We start from the raw sequence: 14,313 nt of genomic DNA, 5'->3' as shown, positions 1-14,313 counted from the left end.
GATTAGAGTCACTAAAGGAGTTTAAAAATTCAGGCCAAACTTTCTACTTAATGAAACAAATACTCTTTAGTATCTGTCGAAGCTGTTATGGTAAAGGAAGGAGTCATGAATTCTGACCCTGCACATATGAATTACAGAGACTTGCTTTTGATTGTATTTTTCACAGAATCATCTTTTTTTTATTATTATATTGTAAGAGAATGATGCTTTAGATAACCTTTAGTTATACCTGTTAGACCTCTTCCAGGCTGATGATTTTATCCCCCATGTCACTGGGACTGATTACAGGGCACAGATGTTTAGCCGCAAATGATATATGATGCTATCTTGGCCAACAAAAGACTTTTCCCTTAAGTATTTTTCCTGTGCTTTGTTCACCTTTCACCTTTGTTACTCTAGAGCCTCCCGCCTGTTGAAACAGCTCTCACCAACATCAGCTTTTTGTTACACTTTCTTTCCCCTGAATTAATCTGTTGCCCAGAGCTATAACCTGAACTCATCTAGGGGCTGAAAAGAGTTCTAAAATTAAATCCCTGCAGTGAAGCTGCATTTGTTCTTTCCCAGATAACTTAAAAATGAGTATATCCCTTTCAGAAACAAAGGTATTGATCCTGTAGAGAAATTGATGCTGCTGTTTCTTGTGAAGGGGACAGCAGAGAAGCCAAATGTTGCTTCATACTGCAAGAGTCCTTGGAGCAAAAGAACTGTACCTAGCGTTGTACTTCCCAGTTACACACAATGGGAGTGTGAAAGTCAAGCTGTGTGGTGTGCTTGACATGCTTTATGAGGTGTCATTCAGAGAGACCCAGTCAGGCTTGAGCAGTGGGCCCAGGTGAACCTCAGGAGGTTCAACAAATCCAAGTGCAAGTTCCTGGGGGTACTGGCAGATGGCAAATTAGACATGAGTCAGCAATGTGCCCTTGCAGCCTGTATCCTGGGTTGCATCAAAAGAAGTGTGGCCAGCAGGATGAGGGAGGTGAGTCTGCCCCTCTGTGCTGGTGCGACCTTGCCTGGAGTACTGCATCCAGATGTGGATGTACATTCCTCAGTACAGGAATGACATGGGCCTGTTGGAGTGTGTCCAGAGGAGGGCCACAAGAATGATCCAAGAGAATGGAACACCTTCCCTATGAGGTCTGACTGAGAGAGCTGGAACTCTGGGGAGACCTGAGAGCTGCCTTTCAGTATCTAAAGAGGAGCTGTAAGAAGGAAGGAGACAGACTCTTTAGCATGGTTTGTGGTAGTGGGACAAGAGGAAATGGTTTCAAACTAAAGGAGGGGAGATCTAGACTGGATATAAGAGAGAGGTCTTTTACAGTGAGTGTGGTGGGGCACTAAAACAGATTGTTCAATTGTGGGTGCGCCATCTTTGGAGATATTGAAGATCAGGCTGAACAGGACTCCGAGCAACCTGATGTAGCTGTAAGCGTCCCAGTTCATTGCAGAGGAGTTGGACTAGATGGCCTTTAAGGGTCCTCTTTAACTCAAATGATTTTATGACTCTAAATGACCACTTTCATTTTCCTTGGAAGATTAAACAGCTCTGAAGTTCTGGTTTATTTTTCTCCTTTGTTTACAATTGTATTTCAAATCCGAAGCTTTTTCACTGAATAGACATAGTATTGAGATGTGCATACCTGGCAAGTAACCCTGCTGCAGGATGAGTCATTCTGTTTCCACTGTACGTTTCTGCTAGAAAAGCCATTTTTCAATAGCTTGTGAGAACATGTATCTTTAGACAGGAGAAGAAAACAAAAGACAAAACAAAGCATTCCTTTTTCCCAGAACTGTATAACGGCGACTGCAAAACACTCGCGTGTGACAAAGACGGTGCCGGCCGCCATTTCAGCACCCACCTGGTGGGCAGCGCCGGGGCGGCTGCACAAGATGGCGGCTGGCCGCGAGCAGGGTGGGACGTGCTGTGCCGCGTGTCAGCGGGGCTGCGGAAGCTTCCAGAGCCACGTGTAAGGTAAGGCTGCGGCGGGCCGGGTTTGGCAGGTTGGTGTGTTGGTTTCCATCCATGGTGCAGAGCTAAATGGGGCCTGGTTTCTGTTGGTGTGTGTTATTTTTTGTCCAGGCTGTGGGACATAGGCAGCAGATGCCTCAAGGTGCTTTTGTTTCCCTCAGAGCTTTGGTAATTTGTGCTCATTTGGCACAGCAGATCGTAAAAAACAAAACCTTGGGAGTGAGCTGCTTGCTTAGTGGTGTAATCTGAGTGTGCTTGCGGTACAATAGGTGCTGCATTGGGAGGTTGTTTAGGACAGAAAATAGTTTCAAGAGTATTGCAGATTTCTGTGCAACTGAACATAGGATAGAAATGAACGTTGTTTTAACTGAAGTTATTGGATCCCTTATAGTAGAGCATGGGTGTCCAACCTTTTGGCTGGCCTGGGCCAGCTGAACAAAGAGGAATTTACTTAGGCCACATATGAAGTATATAATATAGTTATTGTATATAAGTAACAAAGCCTATTTTGTTTTTTAACATTAAAAAAAAAATACTAAAACATTTAAAAAAGAGCAACCACACCATAGCACCAGTAAGATATGTGACTTTGTTTCTGTGAAACTGATGCATCAGTCTGGTTCACTGGCAATGGCTGTGGTTCTTAGTGAGCTCTGAAGGCATTTTTGGGGGTTTTTGATGAAATTTACTCTTCCTGTGCTTCATCCTTGAAAATATTGTTTAGAAATGTATGTACTGCCTGACAGCAATTACAGGAATAAGGCATGACTGTTAAGCAAGAGATGTTTCTCACTGGTAAGAGGAGGCTTGTAAAATCTGGCGAAGAGAGACAGTCACATTGTTGAGTTGAATGTCTGATGGCAGCTCTGTACATCCCATTTGAAAATTTGGAGGCAATTTATTTTGAAAACTGAAAGTGGAGTCGCAAATAAAAAAAAAAAAGTGTTTTTTTTTTTTTTTTTCCAATCTTGAAACCTATTGTCAAATTCCTTTATGGAATTTGAGAAAAACTGAAAGGAAGGCTGTATGTTTTTCACTGTTCACATGACTGTGCTTATCCAAGCTATCAAAATGCTCAAATTTATTTGCATAACTTGAGTTACTACTGCACTGCACTCTGCCCTTCTCCTGATTTCAGTTCAGACAGTGTTAATAGCACACTGATGTTTGGTTGTTGCTGAGTGATGGGTGTGTGCCTGGGGCTGAGCCAGGCTGCTTGACGGGGAAGAGCTGCCACTAGGTTGATGCAGGGTGAGGTTGGACTGGGATGCATGCAGCCAGTGGCCTAGATGTGCCTCAGTTAAGTCATCTAGGCTCCTAATGCTAATTTCCTGTAACTGAGTTTATATCTGGTGTTGCTAGTTTTGCTTCCTTCATTTTACCAATGCAGTAGTTTTACAAACATTGAACCAACATAGCACTTCAATTTTAAGAGCAAGAAACTGCATCAGTCTTTGTACTAGAGTCAGGAACTGATCTCTGCACAGGAAAAGTGTAGATCGCTGTTGCCAAACTTCAGTGTGGTGCCTGTGATTATTTTCTCACTTAATGGTAGTTGTGGACTGAGGAAAAACAGGCAAGTCATAGTGATTTCCAGAGGTAGGAACGTGTGCTGCTCTCTTCTGATGCACTGCTGGGATCCAGTGGTAATGATCTAGTTGGTAGCTAAACTGAACGTTTTGCTCTTTGCAGGTGATTCAGTCTTCTTTTGTCATTATTCAAAAGCAGTTCAACCTGGCATTTTGCCCTTCAGTTGTCACAGAAGAATTAGTAATGTATTGCTGATGCCCAGGAAGAAGTACATTTATATATGAAATTAAAACAGTTGTTCTGCCATCCCCAAGTTTCTACATAATATTTAACAATTTAAGTAGGAGAATCAGATCTCTGCATGAAGCTGAAGTGAGTAAATGAATGTGAATGTGGGATAAGTACCTGAAAGGTACCAGTTGCTCTTACTATGTAATAGCACAGATGCATTCCTGGAAGCTCGCATTATGATAGGAGTGTGGCTGCCATACAGTAGAGATGCTGCCTGTAATGCTGTAATGGGATAATAATAGCAGGCTAGCAAAGTCTTTGGGTACAGCAAATGACAATGAGCCCAAATACAGCAGCCATGGATGCTGAAATGAAGGAAGAGAGCTGCTTATTTTTGGATGGCCTCAGGTAGGTGGGAATCTCTAGGAAAAGATGCCCACAGCTCCATTGCCAACCCTTAAATGAACTGTGGGAAGGGGGTGGATCCTGGCTCCACTCCTTCTGATCGCTCAGGTGGATTGCATGCAGTTGAGCTCCCCTGGGTTGGCCCCAGCTCAGTCACTGTCTCAGACTGTGACTTTGCATTTCCACTAAACTACCATATGCTAGGAAACTGAAAATCCTGTTTTTTTTCATTGTTGACTCTCTTACTTACTTCTGGAGTCCCATGTTCTTTGATTCTGGGCAATTTCTGTGCTGCCTGACTTGGTTGCTGTACATCACAAAATAGGGGAGAACCTTAAGTATGCTGTATGAGGCAAGACTGTGGTGTATATTAAGTTACCAAGTTTTGCACAATGTTTTGAGAATTGTTGAAGAACTCAGAGACCAGGTTATCCTGTTATTTCAAATAGTCATTTTATGAAACTGGTGTTGCTTTGTTTTGTTTTTTTTGTGGGTTTGGGGATCAGTTGAGATGATGAAGCAGTTTCATGAGAGCATGCAAAAGGCCAAGGACTGATGCCACATGGACTACTTTTCAGCCTTATTTTCTTCTGTTGTGTGTGTATGTGTATATATATGTATATATGTACACACACACGTGTGTATACACACACAGATGTATGTAGATGTATTCAGCCTGGTAGTCTTCCGTAGCATGGTAAATATGATCTGAAAATGTCTCAGTTTGAAACAGGTCTTCACTGTCTTGTTGCTACTGCCTGTTATTTTGGGAACTAGCTAGTGTAAAACTTTGAGACAGCACTTACAAAGATTCTGTTACCAGCTCTAGCCCTGACAGTGGGCCTGCGCATGGATGTTGCTGATAGTTGAGCTGCTCAGTGTAGGTGCTGAAAAATAATGTGCAGAGTTGCTGAGTAGATTTTTCATCCCTTAAGCTCAGACATTAAAAAAGATGAGGCAATATGAATATAGGTGTTGCCAGGCTTGGTTATAATGTCATCTGTTTCAAGGTGGCACGTTTCTTTATGTCAAGCTCCTTACTATTTTCCACTGTTACTCCAAGCAGGAGGATGGGGGGGGGAAGAAGAGTAATTTAAAAGTGTCTTAGCAGTTCTTGCAGGATTTGCATTGGTGCTCTGAGTGGGAGGGAGATAGTCATTGTCTCCCTCGGAGCAAAGCAGAAGAGCAAATAGTATGTCAAGGGTGCTTAAGTCTAGACAATCAGTTGGCAGAAAATTGGTACCTATTGCTGTTAAAAGAGCAGAAGTGGAAATGAGATGAATCCCTTAAGTGGGATTCATAGTGATGTAAAACATGGAAGAATATTTTTATGCTCCTGGATGTACCTAAGTACTTCAGCATACTAGGCTGCACTGTTTGCACTGGAGAAGAAATGATAGAATTGTAGGACCGTACCCAGAGAATGGTGGTCAGTCGCCCTGTGTTTGGATGGAGATCAGTGACAAGTGATGTCCCTTAGGTCAGCACTGGGATATTCTTTACTATCTGTATCAGTGACATTAGCAGAAGGATTGAGTGCACCCTCAGCAACTTTGTGGATTACATTAAGCTGTGTGGTGTAGTCAACAGCTTAGTGTCTGCTACACCAAGGAAGAGGCATGCCATAAAGAGAGACCCAGTCATGCCTGAGCAGTGGGTCCAGGTGAACCTCAGGAGGTTCAACAAATCAAAGTGCAAGATCTTGCACTTGGGTCATGGCAACCCTACTGTCAGTACAAGCTGGGGGTTGTAAGGATAGAGCACAGCCCTGCCAAAAAGAACCTGGGGGTACTGGCAGATGGCAAATTAGACATGAGTCAGCAATGTACCCTTGCAGCCCGTATCCTGGGTTGCATCAAAAGATGTGTGGCCAGCAGGATGAGGGAGGTGAGTCTGCCCCTCTCTGCTGGTGCGACCTCACCTAGAGTACTGCATCCAGATGTGGATGTACATTCCTCAGTACAGGAATGACATGGATCATTTTTGTGGCGCTCCTCTGGACACACTCCAACAGGCCCAAGGGAATGGAACACCTCCTCTACGAGGACAGGCTGAGAGGTGCTGGATGCTCAGTCCTTGGAGACATTGAGAGTCTGGCTGGTTGTGACTGAGCAACCTGATGTAGCTGTAGGTGTCCCTGTTCGTTGCAGGGAGTTGGACTAGGTGGCCTTTAAGGGTCCTATTTAACTCTCATGGTTCTATGATTATATGATCACAGAGTATCCACAGTTGGAATGAGCCTATGGATGATCAAGTCCAACTTGCAGCTCCACTCTGGACCATCCAAAATTCAAACCCAGTGTCTGAGAGTATTGTTCAAACAGTCCTTGAACTCTGGCAGACGTGATGCCATGTCTCCCTTGTTCTCCTATGTGGAAGAGCCTTTTCACAGTACACAACCTGCCCCTCCCCTGATAGCACCATGCCGTTCCCTTGGGCCCTGTCTGTCACAGAGCAGAGCTCAGCCATGCCCCTCTGTTCCCTGTTAGGAGCAGCAGCTGCCATGAGGCCTCCCCTCAGCTTCTTTGCTCTGGGCTGAGCACATCCAGGGACCTCAGCCACTCCTCCTACACCTTGCCCTATGGATCTATCTTAGGCTTTTTGTGACCTACTGTAGCTCAGAATTGGCACAGATATTTAAAGATATACAATGGATTTACTCAGACTTTTATCATCAGGTACTCCTGATGTGTGGGCTATTGCTCCTTTGAGCTGTGACAATTCTAATACTTGGCAATCTCTAAAGTGTTACACTTCAGAGCCAACAGTTCCTAATGTAGCTGAACGTTAGACAGTTTCAGTGAGGATTTGAGTTGCTGTGCGCTCATCTGGGTCACTTGGGGACTGGGGCTTGTTTTGATTCACAGATCCTCCAAAGATCTTTGATTTGACCTCAGCTGAGCCAAAAGTTGTTAATATGTTAATTTTTGCTAATAAATCACTAGCCACAGGATCATACTGGCCTACTTACAGATGTGGTATGTATGAAGTCAGGTCCTGAAGAAATAGGGTCAATAACTGAGACAGAGCGATACTGAGCTTACAAGGAGATGTCGCTTGGTGGAGATTGCATTCCCAGGCGCTCCGACTGCAGGGTGGTTTGCCTTGAGTGTGCTGGTGCTGTCCTGCACTTCTCTTCAGGACACTGCAAATTTGCCGAATGAGGCTCCAGCAAATGCAGCAAACTAATCTTTTGGCCATTGTTCAGACTGCAGCCTATATCTCATGGAGCCCTTTTCCACAATGTCTGGTTACTCTTAAGCATCCGTCTAGGACTGTACTGTACACCTGACTCTGGCAAGTGAAGCCTTTCTGGTCCTTGCAGAGAATTGCCTTCATCACATGTGAGCATCTGTGGGTCCTGTGAAAACACCAGTGGTGTTGGGGCCTGCTCTGAGCACTTCCCTCTTCAAGTCTTGTGTTTGTTGAAGTCTGCCTTTATTCTTAAGGAGACGCTGTTGTGTATAACAGGTGTGCAGTGTCAGGTGGGGTGAAAACCCAGAGGAACCAGGCAGCATATTTAGATAAAGGCTTTTTCCAGATGGGAGCTTCTGATTGTCTAATTAATCACTTAGCTATTAATATCATTCCAGCTCAATTCCTGTATGTGTTCCAGAAGCCATAATGGTAGTAAACCCATCCTGCTCATTACTCATCTAACCAAATTCAGAACAAGCTAACAAAAGTAGGTGGAATTGCAAATAAGTAGTATAATAGAGTATATATAGCTTGAAGGAGCTGGCTTTTCTCTTTCTTCTTCACTAAAATGGCAGTGGAACAAGTTCTGTCTTACTTGAACTGCTCATCCTGGCATTTGTTATTAGTGTGATTTGTCTGTCCATGGTAATGCCAAAGGCAGCAATGTGCAGTCCTGACAATATGGACTTTATGCTGAAGATCACAATTTTGCCATTTTGATTGTTGTCATGTTTGGCTTTTAGATTGTTCCAATATATCTTTTTACATTCGATTCACAGTAACAACAGTCTTTTTAAAGAGATATTCCTGTAAAGCATGCTTTCTTGTGGTTATTGCCATCTTTTCACGTGACTGTTAAGGTAAGCCAGTACCTTATGAAGTATGAAGTGTTTTGTCCTTTATTAAATGTTAAGTTATAGTATCCGGCTGCATCATATTGCAGTAACTTAGAATGTTTTTCTCCAAGTCAGATGATCAAGAAAACAATGGTGATCCTGCTGTCAGTTTGATATTTGGAAAAAAAATGTGATGTGAAATTTACAGGACGGTAGACACAAATTGGAATGCTGTTTTTATTGCCTGTGTCCATTTTCTTTAGTCAGTTCCACCAGCCTCCCCCCTCTCAATTTTCTGTGCATGTAGACCAAAGACCTTTTTGTCAAATGGAAAGGGATCAGGTTTGTACCTTGGACTGGAAAATGCTCAGCCATAGGTTTTGCTGCGTTAGTTGTCTGTAAGTACTGGCTGCACTGCTAACAGAGCTGCTGCCCAATTTGAATGGGCCATTCATGAAAGTTGTGATTTCAACTCTAAATGCTGTATCAGGATGAATTGGAATGAATTTGTTGATCCTTTTCTCCCTGCAGTTACCACATTGGTTTAAGTGGTGCTTTTGGTCAGAAATGAGTTTATATGAGCAGTTCTGTAACATAAGCAGTGCATAGCTTTAGCAGTATGACAGTTCTATGTGTGTTGAGATGCTTTAAGCATTTATAAGCATTTAAAATGAACTTGCTTAGCTCGTTTTGCTGCACAAGATGTCACCTTTCTGGTAGCTCATAAGTCCCTTGAAAGTCCAGCATTAATATTTTGTCAGCTGAACGTAGTCTTTGGGAGTACTGTGTTACACCAGCAGTAAAAACCTATTTGATGACTTAGTATTCTGCTGATTGATTCTGGCTATAATCACTGGAAGGATACAGAGTAGAGGCTAGCATATGACCTTCTGGTACTGAGACCAGTTGTGTGCATCATGTTGAAGGGACTGTTCAACCATTGACTGCGGGAGTGATGTGCTTCAAAAGTTTTATTGTAATGAGCCAAACATCCATGATGTGTGTCTTTCTGGCTCTCCTGTTGAAGTCCATAATACATTTCCATTGACCTGGATTACTAGGCTGTGGAGACAGCTTAAAACCTGGGCTATCTTCAGAGGAGTTCTCTTTAGGTGCACCAGTTCGGTGTTGGGGCAACAACATGAAGTATGCGCAGTTCAGAAGTCTGTCACAGCACAGTATGAGTGTGTTATGTCCATCTGCCCCTTTAAAAAGTGTACCATTCTAAAACCAGTGCATTAAAGAAAAAGGGAGGTGATTGTATAACTTAAAGTATATCAGCACAAGTCCAGAAGCATACCATAGCTAATTTGCTGTTGCTTTTCCTCTGTTAAATGTGCCATTGCTTGCTGGGTTCTTGCACTGCAGTGTGTGACTTGTACACTTATGGCACTCAATAAGTAGTGAGTATTGGGACTCAGAATTAATCAGAGGTTAGAGAGGACTCTTCATTTGAGAGGAGCTGCAAAATTGAGTTTGAAATGTCAACATCTTCAGGAATCAGTGCCCTACCTTACTAGGTTATATCCCTTCTGTTCCTTATGGTGGACTGCTTGGCCCAGAGATGCATCCCTTTGTGGAAAAAGCTTTCCCCTCCTAAGCAGAGAAACAAGGTCTTCGGGTAGAGAATTCCTGTTACTACCATTCTTATTTTCATAATCCAGTTTTTAGGATGTGAGGGGACCTGAACTATCATATAGTACAGATTGTTTTCCTTTTGTGCATTAATTTTTCAAATGCTTTCTTGCTCTTTGAGATCTAATGGGAGGTTGATAGCCTTACTTTATATTGAATTAGAGCTGCAAATAAAATTCTGGGCCGTTGATTCAGGCTGTGCTGTCATTTCTGGCTGTATCCTAGAACAAACTATTCTGGGATTGAGGAAAATAGCCAGAGGTGGAGTATTAGAACTGAAAGCATCAGAGGGTGGGTGCAAGGAGGGAGGCTAATATGCAGTAGGCCAACAAGTTTTGTTCTTTAATAACCAGTGAAAGTAATAAACAAGGGAGAAGAAATTGTTCTTTTATGCAAATTTCCAAGCATGAAAATCTGATGTACATTTTCACACTTAATGATACTTGCCTGTATCAAATGTCACTGCTTTTGTAGGCTGTTATTTCTGTGCAAGAATAATTATGACGTAACACAGAAGTTGTACCCACTGTGCTGTTACTGAACCAGCTACTTTGAGGTGTAAAGCACGGAAGAAAGATAAGAATCTGAGCTTGTCTCCTTTATTGGTACCATCTGATAAGCTCAGCTATTCCGGTAATTTGCTGCAGCATCTTCAGGTGCTTCCATTTCATTACCCTATATAAAATGTTTATTTCTTCCTCCTTTGTAATTAGCCTCCTGCTGGTCTAAGCAGCTATAACCCCAAGAAAAGGTTGGGGCTTGAAGTGCAGAGTGAGGCTCTATGGCCTTGATTTTTGGCAGGGCTCACATTAGACAGTTTTATTTGTTTCTTCTAGAACTTAAAAAACAACAACAACAACAAAAACATTACAGAGAAGCAAAGAGCTCAGCAGATTTTTTTTTCCTGTTGTTATAATTCTTTTCTAATAAGTGCTGTTATTTGTGGGTGGAATAATGGGATAGTTTATGGTTTCAATAGCAACTGGACCTGGTTAGTTGGGGAAGAATTGGAAATGAGGAGGCAGAGTTCCCTGCTGGTCTGGAATGCTCGTAGGTAAAGGACGTCCTGTAGAAGGCTGCACTTTTGCCTGACAGCAAGATTTGCTGTTTAGGTTCAGATTTGGGTGGTGCAGTGTTGGGGGTATGAGAGAGGCGGCCAAGAGCAGTTCCTTGGCTGTGTGGCTGGGTTGCACAGATTGATACCAGCTGTCCAATCTGTGCTTTTTCTCTTCTTTCCCAGGGCAGCTGCAGCCAGCTGTGCTTAGCTGAGGCACTGTCTGGTAGAGAGCAAGCTGTGGGCCAGCAGGGAGATGGATCAAGCTTGTACTGTGCTACTGCTTGACTTACTGGTGTTGATATAGTCAGCAGAGCTGCCTTACAGACTGAGAGTTTGTTCAGTGTGGACATAAGTGACAGAGGGCCTGATGTGCCTAGAAACATGATTCAGGCATAGCCTTAAGTATCTGAAGCTTAGAACAGGGGTGAGCAGACCTGTGTTGCTGTTGCTGTGGCAGCACACAGCCTCGATGGAAATCTTGTCTGTGTGTGCCTCCATCTGTGCCCAGGGCTGGGAGCTGGGCTGGGCTGTGCTCAGAGGCACAACTGCTGACTGAAGCACAACCAAAAGAAAGTAGGAAAAGCATCACATACTGAAACAGGATTTCTTTTATTTCAGTGCAGTACAAAGAAATAGGAGTTACTTAGGAGTTACTTTGCTTTGAATGAAAATACCGAAACTAAAAAACAAAGCAGATGAAATTCATTCATGTAGTACTAGGAATCCTTGGATATCAGAGCAGTGAAAAACGATAGCTATGGTGTTGCAGCATTAAAATAAATATCTACATATCTTTAATGCTTTTTATTTTTTCTTGAAGTAGTGTTATATCATTGGTAACTTGGTTTGCAGCAGTGCAGTATAACCCACTTCCAAACGCTGATGATGCTCTGTTAGCCATCAGTCTTTCAGCCAGTGATTTCCTTATGTGCAACATGGCCCGGTACAGCAGCACCCATCCTTTACCAGGCCACAGCTTCCCTGCTCTCTGGCCAAACCAAAGTCAGTTGTTCTTAGTTCCAAAGAATGAATCTGCTCATTCAGTTAAGTACATTGAATGTTGGTTACATAGACTAATGCTGTAAACAGTGGGCCCAGTTCACAGATAGATACCACAACTCATTGTGGTGAGATCATAAGGAAGTTGTTTAAAAAGAGGAAAACATAATAAAATAAAACACAACTGCTCAGTTTGCAGTTTTTAAACAAGAGTGTTTGCTTTCAGATTGAATCAGGACAGGTCAGCTGTTTCCTTAATAAAGGCAGATGAGTTATGTTTCCAAAGGTATCAAAACGTATGAACGTACTGGTTTACATCAGAGTTAATAACCCCATTTACAGACTCTGATTTTTTTTTTTCCTACTAAGTACATGTCCATTGCCCAGGTATTGCTATGAACCAAGCCCATTGTAGAAAGGAAGCACATTTCTTGCCAAGTTAAAAGTCTTTATATAAGAACATGTTTTTATAATGGATTTGAAGAGCTGCTGTGTGAGTTATTAAAATCGTGTGTCTTCTTGCTTGCGCTTTGTAACAACACAGAAAATGGATAAACGTGGTAAAATGTAGTGTCGTTTAGAAAATAAGGTGTAAAAAAAATTCAGTATCTTATATTAAAGCATTTACACTGCATAGGCATTCATATAAGGATATATTATAATAAAACTTATCAAATATATAAGCATGCAGCAGTTGCCTTATTCACAGTTCTAAAAATGACCACACGTTGATTTCCTTAAATACAAATTGGGTTATCCAAAATAGATTTTGCAGCCACTCTCCTTTGCGGAGGCAGACTATGTTCTCATGTGCATTGCAGGTACTGACCTATATAACAGGCCTAAGCTATGCCACTGTATTGTACACATCTGTGATAAATACTGTGTTCTGAAATAGGAAGGCATGATGAGGAGTTATCCATACTTCTCATAGAAGAGCTTGGAGACCACACGATGCTTGAATTAACAAAATATATAAGCACATTTACTGTATTCTCCTTAGAGAGTAATACTGCAACCTTGCCACGTATCTAACTACTGCATAAGCTGGCCATGCAGTTTTCAAAATAAGTTTAGACAGATTTTTCTATTTGATAGAGGAGGCATAGTAATAAACTTGTATAGTACATGTCCTCTCTGCCCTGCAAACTTGATGAAAGACTCCTGTTACTCTCAGCTTGTGTAGGGAAATATAATAGAATGCAGTGCCAAAATCACACCCACAGGGAAATTTTCTTTTTTTCCATTTACTTTCTTGAAGGCAGTGTTTGCATATATAATGGTGAGCTTGAACTGTTCGTCATCTATTGCAAGATGACAGTACCTAGGTTAGACCTTTCTATGGCTGCAGGGAATCTGTTGGGGAAAGTGGGGGCTGTGGAGCTTGCTGCTGTGCGTAGTTTTGCCTTGCTTGATCTGCACAGCTTGGCAGCTTCACCTGGTGTGGGACTCAGGACAGCAGTGAGCAACAGGTTTGGAGGCAAAGCTTTGTGGTAAAGTTGTGTGAGCTTTGATGCTGATAACAGGCCTTGACCAAGGTTAAACTGGAGTGAAGGTTATGAACTAAAACCCTTCCTCTTTTCAGGTATTTTATTCTGCTTTCCTTGTCTTTGTGTGTAGTAAAACTAAAATAAAAATGTTTTCTTTAAACAACATGTACATCTATCTCCTTTCTCTTGGCACTTCAGGTAAAGCTAGCAGAGGTAATGATGGAGGATGTCACAGCATCCCAGATGCAAGCTGCAGGGATTCATCGCTTTGTACAAAATAGCAAAGGAGTCCTGCATAAACAGCATGTAAGAAATAACAGCTCAATAATGGGGGGGGTGGGAAAGCCAGACAAGAGGCAGAGGAGGAGGTAGCAGAAACACTGTCTGATGGAAAAAAGGTGTGGAAAGAGAACAGGAAGAACTGGGGGCAATGGTAGCTGGGGGGGAGGGAAAGGAAAGTGTAATCCTCCCTGTAGTGTTTATTTGAAAGATTAGCATTGCCCTTTGTTTTTTTTTTTAAAATAAGCTTTGGCACACATGTATGTGGGAGTGAAAAGATGAGTAGACGGCTTTGGTTTGTGCTATTGGAATCTGTTATGTTAATGTATTTCTATGCTGTGGACAGTTTACTTCTGTAGTTTGTTATCTATAGTCTCTGCGTGCATATTCTATTCTTGTTTCCTAGAAGAGGACATGCAGCCCTTCCCAGTCAGGGATGTGCTGTTTCCTATCAGCCTTGCAATAGGACAACAGTGAAACAGTCACTGAACTAGAGATGTTTCTAGCTCTTCTGATGTACCCATTTCTCCTATGAGGATGTAGCTCTGAGCGTTTGTGTGTGTGTGGAGCCTCAACTCCACGTCAGGACATTTGGAATCTGAGATGGATGTGGGGGCATTCTGAACTCTTTATTGTATTAGCTACCTGTCAATTGGAAAATGGGTTTAAAGTGTATTCTAGTTGGTG

The 14,313-nt window shown here is 42.4% G+C and overlaps 1 protein-coding gene across 6 annotated transcripts in view; it reads left to right on the top strand.

The window, feature by feature from the left end:
* Nucleotides 1-621: 621 nt before the first annotated feature.
* The window catches only part of LOC116228578 (uncharacterized), a 54,778-nt gene continuing 41,086 nt past the window's right edge, over nucleotides 622-14,313 (top strand). For 4 of the 6 annotated variants that reach the window (XR_016464180.1, XR_016464177.1, XR_016464178.1 and 1 more), the window contains exons 1-2: nucleotides 622-1,969; nucleotides 13,546-13,653. The gene's annotated coding sequence lies outside the window, so the exon portion shown is untranslated. The remainder of the gene's footprint in view (nucleotides 1,970-13,545; nucleotides 13,654-14,313) is intronic. The other 2 variants (XR_016464182.1, XR_016464181.1) reach the window with 1 other exon arrangement.

This window comes from Phasianus colchicus, chromosome 2 (assembly GCF_987193195.1).
Source record: "Phasianus colchicus chromosome 2, bPhaCol1.hap1.1, whole genome shotgun sequence".
Classification (NCBI taxonomy): domain Eukaryota; kingdom Metazoa; phylum Chordata; class Aves; order Galliformes; family Phasianidae; genus Phasianus; species Phasianus colchicus.
The sequence above is the reverse complement of the archived record's forward strand: the minus strand, read 5'-3'. Positions and strand labels throughout refer to the sequence as shown.